Source organism: Triturus cristatus, chromosome 7 (assembly GCF_964204655.1).
Source record: "Triturus cristatus chromosome 7, aTriCri1.1, whole genome shotgun sequence".
Taxonomy (NCBI): domain Eukaryota; kingdom Metazoa; phylum Chordata; class Amphibia; order Caudata; family Salamandridae; genus Triturus; species Triturus cristatus.
The window spans coordinates 757,680,685-757,699,449 of NC_140590.1; the positions used below are offsets into that span (position 1 = coordinate 757,680,685).

General features: G+C 43.7%; 1 protein-coding gene across 2 annotated transcripts in view; it reads right to left on the reverse strand.

The window, feature by feature from the left end:
* Window positions 1–11,269: 11,269 nt before the first annotated feature.
* Window positions 11,270–18,765, reverse strand: part of PGS1 (phosphatidylglycerophosphate synthase 1) — a 747,017-nt gene continuing 739,521 nt past the window's right edge. The window contains exons 10-11 of one of the 2 annotated variants that reach the window (XR_014966596.1): window positions 14,164–14,256; window positions 11,270–12,047 (exon numbers count right to left, since the gene is read on the reverse strand). The gene's annotated coding sequence lies outside the window, so the exon portion shown is untranslated. The remainder of the gene's footprint in view (window positions 12,048–14,163; window positions 14,257–18,765) is intronic. The other variant, XM_085617472.1, reaches the window with a different exon arrangement.

The following is an 18,765-nucleotide window of genomic DNA, read 5'->3' on the forward strand; positions in this document are numbered from 1 at the left end:
ACAGAAGCAAGTGAATGATTATGTAAGCCTTCAACTATTGGGGTTCAGTTATTATTGCTGAATAAGTTATGCCAGAAACACATCAAGATAAAGGTGAAAGAATGATCAATTAATATTGTAACTTATACGAATGTTGACTGGTTATGTTGATGATGTTTATTTATTTAAACAAATATGTGGTAAAGTGTATTGTGCAATTGAGATATATATATATATATATATATATATATATGAGAAACTGAAGGTGCAAAAAGACTAATGCGCATTAAATGGCATTGTAACTTGTTACGAAAATTCATTTTTTTAAACAAGCCTTGGCAACAGCAAGTGACATGGTGCAAAGGGGTACTGCTCCAGCAGTTCCGATGAGGGATGTTGGCTTCAAACTTGCTGTGAAGACAGTGCTGGCCACGAGGGAGTTGCAGAACCTCCACCTGTGTTGCTGAACCTTTCGTAGTTCGTGGGAGCTCAGGAGCAGCAGACCGGTCTGGTTTTTTGCGATGCCTGTAGACGGGCAAAGTGATGGTTTGCCCAATGTGAAAGGAGGTGACAACCTTGAAAAGGAAGGATGGACAAGTCCTGAGGACAACCTTGTCCGGGTGTACAGACAGAAAAGGAGGTTTGGATGAAAGAGCCTGGAGCTCACTCACTCTTCTGGCAGATGTGATGGCCACCAAGAATGCAGTCTTAAGAGTTAAAAGTCTTAAAGAACAGTTGTGAAGGCTCAAAGGGAGCGCACATTAAATTGGTCAAGACCAGATTCAAGTCCCAGTGAGGCATAACGAAGGGAATAGGGAATGCCTTTTAAGAAACGATTTACAACCGGGGACTTGGAGAGAAGACTGATGAGGAAGCCGAAGAACGGCAGAAATGGCCAAAAGATAGCCCTCGACAGTGCCAAGAGCAGAGCCCTGCTGGGCCAAAGAAAGGAGGAACAAGAGAACCTCAGAAAGAGGTGCAAAAAAGGGGATCCACATCCTTAGCTGTGCACCATGCCACAAATTTGTTCCACCGGCAGGCGTATACAGTCTTAGTGGAGGGAAGCCTGGCTGCCAAGAATACATCACAAACTTCAGGAGGAAAGTCAAATGATGTCAACAGCCGCAGCTCAATCTCCACGCAAGGAGGTGGAGGCTGGACAGGCTCGGGTGGAGGACTGTCCCTTGCTGCTGCGACAGAAGATCCTCCCAAAGAGGCACGCGGATGGGGGATCGATGGCCATGATGAGCAGCTCGAGATACCAGACTTTTCGTGTCCAATCCGAAGCCACCAGAATGACTTGAGCCCGGTCACGCTTAATCTTCTTCAGCACTCTGGGCAGAAGTGGTATAGGCGTAAAGGCGTACAACAGACCACAACTCCACTCGCGACGAAAAGCGTCACCTAGCGAGTGCCGCCTTGGAAATTCAAACGTGCAGAATTGCTGACATTGCGCATTCTTTTCGGTGCTGAATAGATCTAACAAAGGCTCTCCCCACTGTCAAAAGAGACCTTGTACCACCTCGGAGTGAAGACACCATTCGTGATGCATCATGCACCGGCGGCTCAATTCGTCCACCCTTGCGTTCAGGGAACTTGCCCGGTGTTGAACCACCAGTGATATGCCCTGATGTTCCAGCCATTTCCAGAGGCGGAGGGCCTCTTGACATAGGGTCCACGACCCCACCCACCTTGTTTGTTGTAGTACCACATGGCGGTGGTGTTGTCCAAGAACACCTGCACTACTCTTCCCCGGACAGAGGGAAGGAATGCCTTGAGTGCAAGATGGATCTCCCGGCGCTCCGGAAGGTTGATGTGGAGCCCGGACTCCACCAGAGACCAGAGGCGTCTGATCTCCGCCTCTCCCATGTGGCCGCCCCATCCTAGAAGGGATGCGTCCGTCACCATTATGTGCTCTAGTTGGGGAAGGGAGAGGGATCTGCCGTTGGCCCAATCCTGGTTCGTGAGCCACCACTGCAATTGTGGTGCAGTGCCCTCAGAGATCTGGACGCAATTGGACAGATTCCCCTGATGCTGAACCCACTGGAACTTCAGGTCCCACTGCAGAACCTGCATATGCCACCTGGCATGATCGACCAGCAGTATGCAGGAGGCCATGAGGCCTCAGGATCATCCTGACCTAAACCCGGGATAGAGGCTGAAAGATCGGAATCATAGCCCGAATACTCCAGACTCGCTGTTCGGGAGGATAAACCCGAAACCGCGTCATGTCCAGAACCGCTCCGATGAAGAGGAGCTACTGAGAGGGGATCAGGTGTGACTTCGGCACATTGATGGAGAACTCCAGCGAATGCAGGAGGTCGGCCGTAGCCTGGAGGTGGCAAACGACAGTCTGGGGCGAGCCCCCCTTCAACAGCCAGTCGTCGAGATAGGGGAAGACTGGAACCCCTGATCTGCGCAGATGAGCTGTGACCACCGCCATCACTTTCATGAACACCTGAGGAGCACTGGTAAGGCCAAAGGATAGCACAGTAAACTGAAAGTGCTCATGGTCTACCGAGAACCGCAGGTAACGCCGGTGGGCCGACAGGACGGGGATGTGAAAATAAGCATTCTGCAAGAATGCTACCAACCAGTCTCCAGGGTTGAGGGCAAACAAGACCTGAGCTAGCGTCAACATCTTGAACTTCTCCTTCCGGAGGATGCAGTTGACGTTCCTGAGATCCAAGATAGGACGCAGGCCCTGGTCCTTCTTGGGTACCAGAAAGTAGTGGGAGTAACAACCACAACCTACTTCTGGGGCAGGAACGCGCTCATTGGCTCCCTTGAGCTCCTTTAAAACAGGAGTCCAGAAAGGGTAGATACAGTCTAAGGTACTGTGATAAATAAACAGATTGGTATCAGTATCCTGATAGACATTCTTTTCAGGACTCTGGGGACAATAAAAGGACAGAGAGCAGTGAATGGACTGAACACCAAAGGAAAGATGAGCATGTCAAGCAGAAAAGTGAATACACATGAGAGACAGATTAAAATAAAGAAAGAAGAGAAAGGTTTGTATGCCAAGACTCACTTTAAAAAGAAGAAAATTGTTGCCCTAGCAAATAAGTATGGCCTGCAAACTACAGATTCTTCTGCAGAATGGGACTAGAGCGATATCGCTTCCGGACAGCAAAGCAGAAGATGCAATATTTCGCCATACTCTCAAAGTAGTGACTCCAACTAAAGAATATTTACAAGTTGAAACTCTAGTTGTACATGTACCACCTCCTGATTGATTTCACAATAATAAAATAAAGATTGAGGGGGATTTTACACATACCATAGAAGAATTATTATAGACTCATTTATCGGATGCTTATGATAGTCTTGCGGATAACTGCTCTGGATTTCATAAGGGATGCCCCTTGAGGTGAGGAGGGAATAAAGCAAGCCATTGCCTCCCTAGTGCCTGAGAATGTCTGTGAAAAATATGCACGTGAGTGGGCTTTCAATAACGTTCCTGCATCGTATAGAAACCAAGCGGGGAGGCAGTTCCACATATTCCTTTAAAGGAGTGAGCCACAGGTCCAGGCTCAATATCATCTGGAGCCAGAAGCAAAACGCGACTTAAAAGTTATTTCAGATCAGTTACAATATCAAGGTATAATAGTGATTTAAAACCTGGTGGCTCATATGGAATAGTTTTAGATTATAGAAATGTAAACATGCATACATGCACATATGCTGTACAAATTGCTCTTAGCAGGGGACTAATGAACAACCTTCTGCATAAAAAATCCAAACCAACCCTAGACCTCTCCACTGAGCTTTCTGTAGTCAAAACATAGTGGCTGAAAGCCTGTATCTAACTGCTTTCGAATTCAGTTTGCCTCTGTACCCCTATATGATATTGTTTACGGGATATAATAACAGCCCTATTGTGTTCGCAGCAAGAGTCATGGAGAGCTTACAAGAAGGTCCTGAGATGCTATCCTACATTGCTAACATATAAATCACAGACCACAAAATGCCTAAAAATCTTACTAGGGTGGACAGGATGGTGACACTGTTAACCGGTTAGGGGTATAGATTCAATTTGAAAAGGTCTAAAATGATGTTTTTTAATGTGAATTTTCTCGGGTATGAATTACCCAGTGAGGGTATAGGATTTGCATCAAACTTCCTGCAGGTGTGTGCTAAGTTACAACGTCCAAAAATGTAAAGAACTTTACAAGTCTTGATGGGATTTCTTAACTTCAGGAGGGCTTAATTTCCGCATAATGCTGACACAGCCCTGGTATGATTTGATTTTTCCAAAGATTTTTGAAAAACACTGAACAGAAAAGCACACAGCTATCTTACAAGTACTGCTAGTAGACCTGTTAGATTGCTAAATATTTACAGACTAGGGATAACAAAACAAAACTAGTAATAAGAATTACTCCAAAAACCTCAGGCTACACATACGTAGTTTACAACAAAGGACAGAAAACAGCGTAAAGATCAAATTTGTGCTATACAATTGAAGCATCTTTCAATTCTACCGAATAATTCATTTCTCCGGTTAAGACAGCCATATTGAGAGAGCACCCTTTGGCATACGGAAAACAAATCAATATAGCTTCTCCTATACCTACATTTTAGGCAGTAAACAAAAGCAAGTAAACCTAATGCTCGCGCTCTACACCTGCTCTGGGAGCAGTGGGCCTCTTTTTTACATTCAGCTGAGGTAACCTTTGAATATGACCCTACTCTCTGCTTGCAGGCATTTTTTCAGTATACTCAGAATGTATAGCAAACTTCTAATGTTTTACCCACACAAGTATATAAGAGTGTGGTCTACACAGAAGGCTCTGCACTGCTTTTAGTTGAAACTAAACACACATGCCGTGGCTTGTGCTGCAGTGTAGGGAGCTTGTAAAGATGTGGAATTCAAAGAACTATGCACACACACACACCTTTTTATGTGACTCCACTGCACTGTTAGTAGAAATTCAACGTGTTACTTGCATTACAAAAGGCTGACCAATTAGTTCCCACATTAACAGTGTCTGTTTCAGCATATTTCATTAAAGGCTACAGTGTAGATTTACTACACTGGAATTTAGATGGAGTCAGAGATTCAAAAGGGAAGTCAATTAAAAACAAGCACTTTGAGGAAAGGTGGCCACCCTCCAGGGTAAGGTTACTTTTGTCTATGTAACTTGATCTCAAACTAAGTTAAACACAGATTGTAGGAAGCTGACTCTGTACATACTATACCAAAGTAAGGTTTAGTGTGCACAGAATTGTGGTAGTGTGGGTGAGCAGTTAGGCTTATCCAGAAGGTGTGTAAAGTATTTATTATATTCACTCAATCAAGACTGATGGCACACACTCAGAGACTGCATCCAGACCAATTGGGGGGGCGGGGGGGGGGGGGGGGAGTATAAAAAAAAGTATACTTATGTTTTATTTTTAGAACCAAACAGGACTTGGCACAGGTGTGTAAAATATACTCTCAAATGCAAGACGTGACAAGGAAATGCAGTGTGGTTGAATTTTAATTACTTACAGGTTTGTTTTTGCTTTCAAAAAGCAGTTTACATTACACAATAATTACTTTCAGAATACTTCAGTTATTTTTAGATTACTTTGAGTATTGAGGTGGTTTGCCTAGACACCACACATAAGGATCTCTCAATACAAGGTAAGCAAGACTTTTCTTGGCTGGAGTTATCGTTACTGTTTCCTCATACAAAACAACAGTTCAACACTTGAAACATTTGAGGCCGACAATCTCATAACATGGGTTCCTATGGGAGAAAGATGGTTATCGGTTTCACAGGCAAGTAAACGTATTACAAGTGACAGTTTTGGGGTTAAGGACCAAGGTTCCCCAAGGTCTAGGTAGGCACTCAAGTTACCCCATCAGTGGCCAAAATCTCATGACATGGGTTCCTATGGGAGACAAATGGTTATCGGTTTCACAGGTAAGTAAACTTCTTACAAGTGGGAGTTTTGAGGGTTAGGACAATGGAGACGTTCAGTTCGGCAAAGTGGCTGCAGGCTTGGGTGGGGAGGCTTCCTGAAGGCGACCACTGGCTGGAGAGGTAAGTCGGACCATGAGGCGTCGGGTGCCGGGGTATCGTCTGGAGTCTGGTTTTCTTACCTGCTCCGATCGCGGTCAGTGTGACCCTTCAGGTTGAGGCTGCAGGCGTTGTCTTGAGGGAAGTCAGGGATCACCAGATCAGGATCGCGGGGGAGACCTCCTCGTGATGTTGGGCCACTCGAACTTAGGCCGTGTGCATCTAGTGCAGAGTGGTGCAGAATTGCAGAGTCCTGGTCTTGGAGTCTTTGTTTCTCCGGTGCTCACGGGGGACAGTCTATAAGGTGAGTGCAGGGCAGGTCACCCGGGCTCTGGGGGGCTCCTGGACATGCTGGGTTCTTCGCTATAGGCAGGTTGGAGACGGGACAGGCCGGTAGAGCTGGGGCTTAAGCAGTAGGTGTCCTCTTCTGCCTGGGTCAGCACAGGTCTTCAGTCGTCCTTTCGTCCTCGAATTGGAGGAGGCAAGGTTCAGGGTGGCCCCTAAATACTAGGTTTAGGGGCGTTAAAAGGGTCTGCAGGTCAGGACCAATGGATCCCTTCCCTGGGGTGGATACACCCCCTATTATGCCACCCTCCAGTGGGAGGGGGGCATGGTCCTCTTCCTGATTGGTTGGGTCCCCTCATCTTCAAGATGGAGGGGACTGAGATGTGTGCCTCGCCTCCCCCACCTGAGGGGTGGCTTTGGAAAAGGTTGGGACACCTCCCTCCTAGTTTGGTTTTCCAGCCGATTCTCCCGCACAAACTGCGAGGCAGAACGAATGGGAGCCAGTTGCTGGGGGCAGCAAAATGCAGGGACAACTCACAAAGGCAGCAGTCCTTTGAAGCTTCCCTTTCAGGGATCTAACCCATCCTGGGGGAGGAGACATGACACCTCTAGCGCGGATGGGCTTTGTTTCTGGACCCAGAGAGTGGAGGCTTTCTACCCAGTGGTCCAGAACCCTGTCTGATGGTAGCAAATGGTGGGAAGCCATTCACCTGAAGCTAGTGCACCCTCCTAGAGGGTGGCTTACCTAGGTCTCAGGCAGTGGGTTGTAGGCATGGCACACATGGATGGGTGCCATGTCGATTCCACACTTTTCTCTGAACCAAAAAACGCAGCCTGCAATGGCAGTGTGTGGGTGTTAAGGTACAGGGCCTTGAAGAGAGGCACAATAGGTGCTGCAGCCTTTAGAGGCCTTCTCTGGTCTCAGTTCCCTTGATATCCATAGTATATATTACAAGGGGCTTATCTGTGGCGAGAGAAGTGCCAACTGTGGGTACAAAGGTACAGCTTTGGTAAAGAATACAGGCCTTGGAAGCCTGATTGTCAGGGACCCAGGGCACAGCAAGTCAGATTGCATCAGATGTCAGGCAAAAAGTGTGTGTGTGTGGGGGGGGGGGGGGGGGGGGGGGGTTGGTAACCATGGGAAAAGGGGCACTTTCCTACACAGATATTTTGGCCGAGATTCAATAAACATTAAAAAGAGAGAAACCTCCTGATGGCTTTCCATCTTAATATTCTTACACCATTACTGCACATAAGGCTCCAATGGTTTTCATACCTGAAGTAGGAGAGAAACAGTCCTACTAAGTGACCTAGATTAGAGGTAAGGCAGCTCATGCATGGATAGCATCTGCACATGTTGCCATAGGTGCAACTGTTTCAGTGGTACAGACTGAAGAATATGTGCAGCAATGCAATATTTGTCAACAGATAAATATTCTACTGTTGTTAGACCATCGCAGACAACCCTTAATATCTCTGATTGCCTTTTTGGGATGATTTTCTTGATCATGGGTCGCTGATCACAAGTATGAACCGATATATATTTATTTATTGGTTGCTGTGATTTATGTGCCAGGTTTGTTTGAGTTTGACAACAAAACATGCCAATGCTCAAGTGGTCATAGGAGACTTGCAGTGCCTAGTAGCTATCAGAGCAGGTCATACCTTTGATTCAGGCAATGGTCCTGCATTTGTTGCTAAGGCATTCAGGGATGCTATATCTGCACTGGGAGTACGACTGCTATACCATCTGGAACGTAATGAGTAAGTACAGCATGCCAACGGTGCGGTTAAACAAGCTTTGACTAATAGCGTATTGTGTACAGGACTGAGTTGGCTACATAAAATGTATGGAGCACAGAGACCAGTAAATAATCTGCCTAGAGGAGTATTAGGTGGTCGCACTACGTATGAAATGCTTCTTGGAGTATCAGTGTACGTGCCGGATATTTAGGTCTCTCAAAAGTTTGCAGAGTGAAAATTGACAGTCCCAGAGATTAGCCGTAATACTGCAGAGACTCCAAGAAGTCAAAACTAAGCTATACAATGTAAACCTCAGAAGATTCTTAAAGTTGCTGACAGGTGGATACCCAAAGTGGGAAAACTAGTCCAAGAAAAGATTTCTAATAATCAAGTTTTTGAGCAGTCTTCCAGCTCTTGACCCATTCCAGTTCTTGACATAGAAGGCATACAGACCGCAATCTTATCACCATTGTCTGCTTCAAAGAAAAACAGCAAAGTGCCAATCAATAACATTAAAAAACATTATGTACCCAAACCTATTCAGAAAACCCCCATTAACACCAAGGTTCCTTCGAAGTAGACCCATACATCATCTCCCTTCTGTGCAAGACCTGCCCCTAAAAGAGTACTACCAAGCTTAAATCCTGATCCTCTACCCTAGGAATAAAGGATCCTGCTAAGTCTACAGCTTTACACCAAGTGCCAGCTTCCTTGGAGAAAACTAATGCTGCAATTGCAACATTCCCAACAGTTGAAACTACTGTTGTGTAGTTTACTATGAACCACCAACCAACCCAACATCTATGGAGATGGAGCCACCACAAGAAACTGCACTGTATGAGAATGACGGTCATGCAGATTTTCAACCAAGAGACTTAACCCGACCCATTCTGCAGTTGGTCAGTGTTACAGGTGACTCTTTATTTGCTGCTGCTTTTGAGACCGATACCATTTACTACCATGGTATTATATGTGGATTGCTACTGGAATAGTTTTCCTTCTGATGTGGATTACTATGCTGATTACAATTTTGCTACTAATGAATGGGAATACTAGTCCTGATCAAATGGGCCATTTCATGTGGGTAGCTCAGGAGTTGGCACTGTATTCCTCTTCTCACAGAGTAGATCTGGAGTATCATGCTGTAAGCATAACTGTCAATCCTGTGCTGGGTGGTGTCGTTTGAAAAAGAGTCCCTTATAAGGATATGGGGTAGATAGAACTAACTCAGAGGAATTCGGTTTTAAAAGTACATTCAGATGATGTTCTAATTCCTGGTCCTCCTTCGGATTCATGGAACGATGTTAAGCAGCTGACTACCGATTTGTCTCTATATACTACATTGGATAGCGAAGATCCATATTTAAATGATGATTGAGGTCATCATTACATACATAGAGCTAGTAGTCCATAGCAAATATATAATTATACACAGTTTGAGCATGTTTCAATAGAAATTTCCCTATTTCTATTCTGATGACATGTATAACTGCTCAGCTTTTCATTATTCTCAGAAACCTGAGAAACATTAGTAAAGTCTAATTACCAAACATAAGTTCATATATTCTGCACAATTCAGTTTATTACTTGCCATCCAAGGATATCAATGTTGGAAGGAAATTATAAATGAAAAAAGCCCTAGGGGTACCACATTTATTTTTTTAAATTAAAGCTACAGTGGCCTTACTTAGAGCATGCATGATACCCAAAGAAACTGTGTTTTAGAACAAACAAATTCAGCAGACCACCTGCCTTGACTTTGCTTTCACTATGGATTTAAAAGCACCACCTATTCCAAAAGTTAATTCAACACAGTTTTCAGGTTGGCATTGGAAAGAAAACCATACTGATAATTAAATGATTCGGAATGGTACGTACAATTTGATGGCATTTGATTCTAAAGGAGTTGCCATATGGCCTATATATGCCAATATGTATGAACATATTTATTTTCAATGCTGCTGGACTTTTAGCAAATTTACTAGACCCTAGGTCCAATGTATACACTCCCTTAACAGTAACTACATAGTGTGGGCAAACATGGACAGCTTAACTGCTGTAAAGGAGCATCAGTCCACAATTAATGAAAACTGAATTTACTTTTTTTTAGGACCATATCCAGTGAAAACAAAACACTTTATATCCACAATAATATATGCCAATACTAAAGAAGAGCAGGCACACTCAGAAAGGGAAGCTGCAGAAAGAACTAGAAAGGCAGATACAGAAATCATAGAAATCACATTTAAAGTAACTGACAATGGTTTCCAGACACTCAAAACAAGTGCACACAATCAAACACCATAATTGCATCCGCCACTCATGTTTTGGAAGACGTTTGAAGCCTTTTGTAAAAAGGATGGACTCAGATGCAAGCTTTCACGTAATTAAATTGGTCATTGCAAACCCTGAAATCTGGCAAAGTGTTACGCAGAGAGAGCGCAGTATTTGCCTCCTATAATCCAACCAAAAACGATGACCAAAAAAGAAGCAACATATACTCTTAAGTACTGAGGCAGTAGAAAGTATCCTGTTTTTTGGTTGAAATCCATATTTCATGTGGCTCCAACATGTAGTAATCTCACTACCCATTATGATTTTTATATCCATGAGACTGTCAAGAAAAAAGGTCTCTGGGCTGGTATGAAAAAAATACATACTGCATTTTTATATCATGCATGGGAGTGCCCATTCATATGCCACTGTTACAATAAAGAAAATCCAGGATTCAGAAGTACATCCGGATGCACTAATCCACTAGATGACTTGGTCCTTTGTGATTTCATCACTCCGCATGTAACATGTAACCCTTTTGATGCCATGATTGAACTGTAGGTTACGGGTAACACCTGCTCTACTCATTGCCACTTATCACACACTTCTAGGAAAGAATTTCGATCGTTTAAGAAAAATAAAATATGCCGTGGGATATCAGCTGGATTTACCTACCTGTTTACAAAAAACACAGTAAAATTGTAAAGTATCACTTTGCACCTCTCTCCATGAACATGGTTTAAAAGTCTTCCATAGCATACAAAAAAGTTGATAAATATGTGGCTTGATATATTAAGTAAGCTTGTTGCAAAATTATGGCAAAAAGAAGTGTCTTGAACCTCAGCAGCAGAAACGTTTTGCTTACAAACAACCCATTATTTATCTAAGAATTAAAGATTCTTGCAGACTAAGGTTACAACTCATTTTGTCGACCTCTTGCAAACCATCTTCCATTCTTGAAATACAACAGACATAACTCAAGTTTTACATTTGGTTTATTAACTTGCTTTAAACACTGTTTAGATGTATTCCTTTACTCTTTAGTTCAATATTTTCAAGTCGGTTTGGTGGTTTTTCAACAACATTTCTGATAGTTGGCTGTACCATTCTCAAGTTTCTTCTAGTAAAGAAATAAAGCCAATTAGAAACAGTAAGATGGAGTATGGCTAACCAACCGAGAAGCATTGCCATGAAAGCAAGGCATTCTATTTTAGAACAGAATGGTTGGCAGCAATAACTGAGCTTTGGACTATCTCATTGTACAAATTAGAGGCTCCCACAAAGTGTGACCAGTTTTCTGGTGTGTCAGTTCGTTTACAATGACCTGCTTGGAAATTCCTTTGGAAATGCCACCCATCGCGTTTATCAACATAACAAAGGAGATACTTGAACCAATCAGAGTGCATCAAACCTACAGCACTGCATTGCAGTTACCTTTCCTAAGCATGCAGAATACGATGGGCCATCAATACCCCCAATTCCTGATTCTTCCTCAGCACCAACACCTTACTCTTGCCTGAGTCAGGCCAAAAGGCATTTCTTCTTCGCTGGATTCTATTGATGTTGGAGATGTTCTTCAATCCATATGTGATTCATCAACATTATTAGCTACATCAACATCTGGGTGGATGTTGCCTAATTCAGTTGTTTCTGTTTCATAAGCCATTTAATTATCTTTTCGTACTCCAAGTACTAATTTGTTTCCTGCACCTTCAACCTCTGGATTTTATGGATTGTTCATGTCAACACCACCAGCTGAAAGAAAGGAAAGGTGATGAGATAGCATCACAGTGTTCAAGTCACTGTTCGTGGTTTTTCAGAGTTCATCTGCAAGAAAAGTTGTTTTCTGGGACAGTTTGTACCTTTTTGTCTTACTTCACATTTTTTCCTTTTTGCACCACGCCACATTAATGAAAATTAACAATGTTATCTAGTTTTCTTTCATTTATCATTTAGCATATAATCGTGCATATAATCCTGCATTTGAATGTAATGGATCTATCTTTATTATCATTCTCGAGATGTTGTAAATATTCAGTTTTTTTCCCTTCAAAGAAATTTCATTTTGTTATGAAATGTGTATTAGTCAAATAATCGAGCAATACACAACTATGATTTTATCAAATGCACATTTTTAATATGTTGTTTAGTTCTTCAGTTGTTTCATGCCAATATGATAATCAAGCTCATGCTAATACATTCATGTGATTTCATCATTTCTGCTGAAGTATACGATCATCATCAGTTATAAATGAGCTTCCAGAAGGTTAGTGACTGCGTGGAACGTTTTGTTTTTCTTGAAGATCATTGTTTAATATTATGAAATAGCTGAAAGGGCATGCCGCTACTTTGCATTAATTGTTTATGCGTACAGTTGTTTACATTCACTTTTATAACGTTTGAGAGGGATGTTAAGAGCTAAAGGGAGAGAAGAGATCTTCAAGCCAGCGCTATCAAGACAGGACGGGGACGACATGTGCACCCACTTTAACCAAAGGTTGCTGTGAGAAGAGTGGACTTTACTGGTTGCCTGTGTGGTGGTGTTTGATACACATTTCTAGATTTTAAATTGGTATTTTATTGTAAACAATATTACAATAATTATATATAAAGAAAAGAAAATAACAGTCAAAAGAGACTATGATGCAGTGACCACAAAATCATTTATTGAGGATCTGGGTCTGTTAAACAGGCTACTACATACCCTTCTCACTGGGTTTCAGATTGAAGAGGTTCCGATACAACATAACTCAATTAGTTTCTCCTTGTAAAAGTCTCTTGTGGGGTGAGGGTGGTACAGTCAGCAAACACAATGGTCTTGCAATGTCACCTATTATACCGCACAATTACATACCAGCTCTGCCGAAAAAAGCTGTGCACAGGAAGTATCTCAGGTTGGTTTAGCGCTACCAACATCGCCCCCATTGCTCTCTTCTGGGTGCCGGGCAGGAAGGTAGATCCTAAGGGGGTCCCATGATCTCAAGGCCACTGGCATCAGTTCATCAGAAAGTTCTGATTGCTCATTTTAATATATCATAGTGTCAATCAAATGTTCAAATTGTTGGGCTTCCGGCCTCCCCCAGCAGCAGGCTACCTGTCTCTTTGCAGCAGCAGGACTAGTGCAACAAACCTCCTGTGCTTGTCAATATTCCTTGTCCATCCAAGATGGGCAATCATGTGTTCCTGTAGGGCAAGTATGTCTATCATAACAGTGAGTACAGAGCACACCTTTCACAAGTATTCCTGAACCCTTGCTGAGCCCCAAGCAAGGTGCAAGAATCCCACACTGCATCTACCATAGTGAGCGCTACTTGAGGCCAAATCTCAACAGAGCTACCAGCATATAGTAGACTTACTGCAAAAACGTATAAAGAATCATGCGCAGCCTACTACTAGATGTGAGCATTCCAGTTTGCATACAGCAGAACTTCCAGATGTCATCCGTGATCTCCAAGTCCAGCTCCTCCTTCGACTCCTGTCTGGCCCTTTGATGACCCAGCAGCAATCCCTCTTGCACTGAACTATATAGATTTTATTTTGGTGGTGGTCAGCAGACCATCAAGCATTTTGAATGTAGCAGGTGCCTCCGGAATATCTGGCATAACCTTTCCACATGCGTCCCATAGACTATAATATAAGAAGATTTACAGCGGGTGTACAATTTATCTCCTTTAAACTCCGTGTGTGATTAAGGTGTTGTTTCAGTATAGATCCACCCCCACTGTAAACCCTGCACCACTAGATGATATATTGCTCCGGCCACGTGTCACTGGCAGTTGCAGGTGGTATTCCAAGGGGAGGCATGCCGAATTAAGTACATACTCGTCAACCTTTCCACCAAGTCGAGCCGAGGCCCTTACAGTGCACTCACCTGCGGCCACATCTCGCATATATCTGGATTTCAGGGTGCCAGGAGTGACATCAGATGGATGGGAGGTGCATTATCCCGCTCCACCACCACAAGCTGCAAATAGGATGATAGTTGTTACCAATTTATTGCAAAGGGGCTTGAGAACCTAGGTAGTACAGTTCTAGGTCTGGGGTTTCAAAGCCAGCGGTTTTTATTTTTCGATGCTTTCAATTGCTGTGATAGAAATAGCTGAATTGCTATTCAGATGGAACAATAGTCAACTTCTATATCAGCAGTGATTCCTCTCAAGTTTCAATTTTTGTGTGAATTCTGGTGGGGTTTTATCAGTGTTTCCCAGTATTTTTAAATCTTGGAAAAAAAACAATTGTTATTATTGATTGTAAATTTGTGTGCCGTGACAAATCGAGGGGAAAGGCATTTTGTCAGTGCTAATACAGAATTCTGCAGTTTTATTCTTAGCTTTCTGAACAATCTTTTTGATAACATAAGTCTCTGTGTCTTTGCAGTGTGCACTGCATGTGTATATAATGCTGTAATGCATTTTTAGCGAGTCATAGCTTGCTTGTTCCCCGTCTGATATTGATGTAACTACTGGGTCATCTGAAGGACTTTAGACGGAATAACTACTCAGAGTAAGAGAAAGGATGAGTCCTGGACTGTATGGGACCAGCTAGCAAGCACTGAAAAGGATTTTTTTTAATGTTATCTTTTTATTAGCATTTCAGGGATAATGATGCATACGTTAACTCTGCAGAGCCAGTGTGTGGCTCACAACTTAGTAATCATTCACTTCTTATATTAACTAACTTCCCCTCCCGCCTCCCCCCTCCCCCAAGTATGGAAAAGTAATTCCGCAAAGCATTGCATTAGGGGCACATATAGAGGACCACATTAAACATCAGCACATAGGATTTGAATGAGATCATCATGGTCAGCCTCCCATGACCAATTAATTTTCAAAGCATCTGAGTTATATACCTGCCGCCCCCTTTATATACGGTGGTAGCTCATCCGCCGGCGTCAATTCCGTGAGCATTTCCGCCCAGGCCCTCATTTCCTTGTCTAATTTTTCATCCCTGCGGGTCTTTTTCATGTGCCACTCCTCAGCATTTATCCATTCAGCCATATCTCTCAACCAATCTTCAACCTCCGGGTGTTTCGGAGACATCCACTCAATCACAATCCTGTGTTTAGCCAGGAGCAACCCCAGGACAAGGAACTTCCTGCTTAGCTTTTTTATCTTGTGGAACGGAATGAGTCCCAGCAAGCATTGGGCCAGTCCCCTAGGGATCTCCCACCCTGTGGACGAGTTGAGCCTCATTAGGAAGGACTGCCAGAACCAGTGTATGCCGGTGCAATACCATAACATATGTAGGAAGTTAGCGGACTGTCCTCCGCATCTAGGGCACTCTGCTGAATGATTCGGGTTCATACTTTGCAGACTACTGGGAGCCAGGTACACCTGATGGACACATTGTATTGAAGAAGCTTGAATTGCGCATTGGTGGAAGTGGTCTTAACCCCCTTATGAATCTTTTCCCAATCTCTCTCAGTAAGAGGAGTCTCAAGCTGTGCCTCCCATTTACCCTGTACTGACAACGTGTTTTTGGGGGCATCCTCCCTTAGGGCCCTGTAGAGGTGAGAAATCAGCCTTCCGCCCCAGCCATCACTAGCAGAACTTCCAGCGTACGGAAAACAGGTGGCGTCTCAGGGAACGACAGCCAGACCTCCTGTGCCGTGGCTGCTACATGGCGAATTGTAAAAATGGTCCTGTTCCAAGTTGGAACGTTTCTGAGGCGTCCATAAGCATTATAAATCTGTTGTTGGGGTATAGGACCCCCAAATTCATGCAGCAGCCCACACGCCATTTACAAAGGGTCATGAATCTTTCGATATTTTTGGATGGGCACAGTGCCTAAATATGCATATCTGGCGTAATCGGAGCCCTCCTCAATATCACCCGAACTGTACGTTCCCATGCTCCACATATCATTCGAACTGTGTATTGCAACCAGTCCGGTGGTCCCGACACCATCATCAGGACCTCCAGTAGGGAGCACCCTCTGCACGTGCCCCTCAACAGTCTATGTCCCTATTATCATTATCATCTAGCCAGTGCACCGAGTGTTAGAGCTGTGCCACTAGATAGTAGTACTCTAAGCATGGTACCTCCAGTCCACCCGTCCGCCACTTGCGTTTTAATGTTGGCAAGCTTACTCGTTTCCTCCCAGTGTCCCAGAGTAATTCCACAATCAGTTTCTTCAATTCTGGGAAAACCAGCTAATGTATATTGCACAGGGGGCCCTGAAAGAGGTACAGACACCTGGGGAGGATCCCCATTTTGACTAGGGCGAGTTTACCCATCAAGGACAATCTAAGGGTTTTCCAGAATTTAACATTGCGTTTTAAGCCATCCACTATCCTGCCCATATTTGCCTCCTCAAAGTCTTGTGTTCCGTGTGTAACATGGATACCAAATACCGGACCCTCTTGGTCTCCCATGGTAGAGCCAGAGGTGGCAGGTCTACCTCTGACCATCCCACCAGTGTCCTAAAGGGAAATAGCATGGATTTGGAGAGATTGATGCGCAATCCAGTATGGACACCAAATTCTGCTAGGATCTCCAAAAGCACTGAAAATTATGCTAAAATAGATAGTGTCATGGTTTAGAGTAAATTACTAGGGCAATCACTAAATGGACGTGTATGCTCAATATTCCATTGACAGTTCAAGGATATGAGAGGAATCTGGGTGGGAAGCAGCACCAGAGTCTAGAATTGGCCTCATGGGAAGAGAATGATTTGAAAGTAAGCCATCGTCTTTTCAATGTATGCAACTCCGAAGTGGAAGGTACATAAAAGGAGCCAGTAGAATGGGAGCTAATAGGGTTAGACTGGGTTTCAGTTTAAGATGTACTGACTTGTGTTAAACTAGTAATCAGGGCCAGAGATTGCATTCTGATATCCTGAAAAAACATCAACAGTGAAGGGGTTGCTGCTGATGTCTGGTGTGATTTTCTGGCCATGAAATCAAACCCTAGCAATGTTAACTCAGCCTTTCATCATTCATAATTTCATAAAATAGGCGCCAGTAATCTGGGTGGTAGTAAAACATGTTATTTATAGTACATTGATACATAGAAAATGTCTTAAGTAACAGATCCAGATAGAGATCCAACACGTGGCCCACAGCCGTTAGCCTTCATGCAACCATCCGGACTCAGACAAAGCGGGGCACACAAATGGTGTACAACACATGCTATATTTTCTTAATCTGTATGCGATCATAACAGAAACCCTGTGCATATACTTTATACAGCAGACTGCATTTGGCAATTATTCCTTTTTGTTTTTTGAAGCTTTATTTTTGGGGTTTTGTGGTAGGGAGGATGGGTGGGGTCCAGGGTGATTTTAGTTTCCAGCAGTGACAGGATTGGTGCTCCATCAACATACACCCAATATATCATCTCCAAACATAAGTACCATAATCACAGGCAAACAAGTCGACAGGTTGCATAGGCATGTTATCAAACACAAATCATCAGAGTTTGTCGGCCCCTTTATTGGACAAGCTAACCTAAGGAGAGTCCTCCCAGTCAAGCGTATTGAAAGACATTCGGCATGATGGTGACCAGGGCCGGTTGGGTCTCTTTTAATATAGGTTTTAAAGGATAGCTAAATCCTTTTAAACTTTTACATTCTATTGTTATTTAATGCAGTCAATTGTTCCAACGTGAGGCTCACAGGGAGTGGCTTCTTCCAGGTGTGGGAAATTGTCAGTCATGCTGCTAAAAGGAAGACGGTAAGTAACCTTTCCATGGGAGTCATGTAAGGATAGACCAAGTTCTCCCCAGCCCCACCCAGTAGGAGAACCAATGGGCTCTTTGGCAGAGTTATTAAACAAATCAGGCAAATCTGTTGAAGCACCTCTCTCCAGAACTGGTTCACCAGGGGGGCAATACCACCATATGTGGAAATATGTGCCCAGATTTCACAACCCTTCCAGCAAAGGTCAGAGGCCCCCGTCATGGCAAGTATTCAAGCTGGAGTGAAGTATCATCTTGTGAGTATTTTATAGGAGTTAGCTCGTTTTGTAGAGAGATGGAAGTCCCAGCCGCCCGAGTCCACAGCAGCTGCCAGACCTCGTCTGTTATTGGTGCTCTGAGGTCCTGCTCCAAACGTGATTGGTACGTAGGTCTGCGTGGCTGTGAAAGGCTACAGAGGGCTGTGTATAGGAAAGGGATACCCATCTTTGGCACCCCTGTAAGAACAATTGTTCAAAAGGTGTCTTAACCCTGCGACCCTTTTCCCCAACAGTGTGTGTCTTTGCCCACTGAAGGAGTTGGTTATGGCAGAATTCATCTACCGCTGACAGCTGGAACAGTTTCTGCATGTGTGCCTATCGAGCATGGTCACATTTTTATATAAATCACTCAGTGGTGGGGACACTTCCCCTCTCCAGACTTTGAAATGCGTATCCATCATGCCAGGTGGGAATTCTGGATTCTGCATAGTAGGAGAAAGCGGAGAGGGAAATGTGGTGGCTGTCAGATGACGGTTAATTGTGTTTGAGTGTTTCAAGGGTATGGCTGTGGCATATGGG